The sequence below is a fragment of the Capra hircus genome, chromosome 10, assembly GCF_001704415.2.
Source record: "Capra hircus breed San Clemente chromosome 10, ASM170441v1, whole genome shotgun sequence".
NCBI classification, from domain to species: domain Eukaryota; kingdom Metazoa; phylum Chordata; class Mammalia; order Artiodactyla; family Bovidae; genus Capra; species Capra hircus.
In genome coordinates, this window is record NC_030817.1 from 84735651 (window position 1) to 84737272 (window position 1622).

A 1622-nucleotide genomic window follows, 5' to 3' on the forward strand; every position below is an offset into this window, starting at 1 on the left:
TTTGGACAGGGGTCCACAGTCAGGTGGGAAGCAACGCAGATGGCTGTGAGCACCCATGCCTGATTGTGCAGAGGGGACAGGACTGCCTTCCTATGAGCGCCATCCCACTCCCTGGGGAGAACAAAGCTGACCTGCAGCCAAGGGAGCGTGTCTCAGGCACAGACCATTAAGTAGCCCAAGTAGGGGTCTTGGAACTCAAAAGTATATTTAAAGGTAATGATGTAGGTGGAACTAGCAGGCACTCAAAGCACATCCGGAAGAGTGATAGAGTGATCAAGAAGAGGAGGGGTATAATAAGATATAAATAACTAATGAGAACCTACTGTATAGCATGAGGAACTCTACTCAGCGTTCTGTGGTGACCTAAAGAGAAGGAAATTCAAAAAAGAGGGGTCATACGTATGCTACAGCTGACTCACTGTGCTGTAAGTAGAAAAGGACACTATATTGTACAGCAGCTATACTCCAGTAAAAATTAAAGAAAAGAGAAGAAAGAAGGAGGGGAGGGGAGGAAAGAGGGAGGGAGGGAGGGAAGGGGAAGGAAGGAGAGGAGGGACGAGAGGAAGGAAGGAGAGAGAAAGCCACTTTGCTTCCAAAAGACTCAATTTCACCATCTGTAAAAAGGGAATACTATCACCCACATCAGGCTTGTGAGAATAGAAGGTATAGTGAAGTGAGTGAAGTCGCTCAGTCGTGTCCAACCCTTTGCGACCCCATGGACTCTAGCCCACCAGGCTCCTCCCTCCATGGGATTCTCCAGACAAGAGTACTGGAGTGGGTTGCCATTTCCTTCTCCAGGGGATCTTCCCGACCCAGGGATTGAACCTGGGTCTCCTGCATTTCAGGCAGATGCTTTAACCTCTGAGCCACCAGGGAAGCCCAATAGAAGGTATAGCTTCTGTGAACCTGCAGTACAGAGCTGGTGCTCCAAAATATCAAAGAGCTGAAGGACCTGCCCAGCTGACACCCAGCTTTTACTAGAGCCAAGACTGGAGACCAGGGAAATCTGAGTCTAAGATCAGAACTTCCCACACCAAGCTGCCACACCCGACCTGCTTGGAGATAATGTCACTGAACCTAACACTTAGTCAACATGGTCTTTTCAGACAATGTGGTGACTCCCAGCCAGGGTAGTCAGAATTCCCCCACAGACCCCAAATAATAGCCCAGGGAAAAACAGCTCATGGTGGGATTCACCAGAGGAAATAACCTGTTGAGAGACTGGAGGAGGAGGTGGGGAGAAACCAGTGAACCGAGGTTTCTCTTCAGGCTGATGTCACTAACTTCAGGCTGCAGAGGAACTTGGATTCACTGCCTCGGGAGCCTCCCAGTCTTCATCACCTCCCCACTACCCCAGTCCTAAATGGGTTCTCACGTGTTGTTCTCTATCCTTTAAACCATCTCAGTGCCTCCCTCCCGGTACCATCATCCAGGTGGCTGGCCAGCAGACCGTGTGGTCACCAGGGAGGTAGGAAGCCAGGATCCAACTCTGGGGGAGGCTGGGAGGTGTGAAGAGGTTTGGGAGTCTGTCCCTCTGCAGTTCTAGTTCATCTTAGTAAATTAAGGAAGAAAGAAGAGACTTTCCAATCAAGGTAGAAATTAACATCAGTTGTATAACTCCC

General features: G+C 49.6%; 1 non-coding gene across 1 annotated transcript; it reads right to left on the minus strand.

Moving 5' to 3' along the window:
- On the minus strand, positions 805-876 carry TRNAF-GAA. The gene has a single exon. It is a non-coding gene; the product is annotated as a tRNA-Phe (tRNA).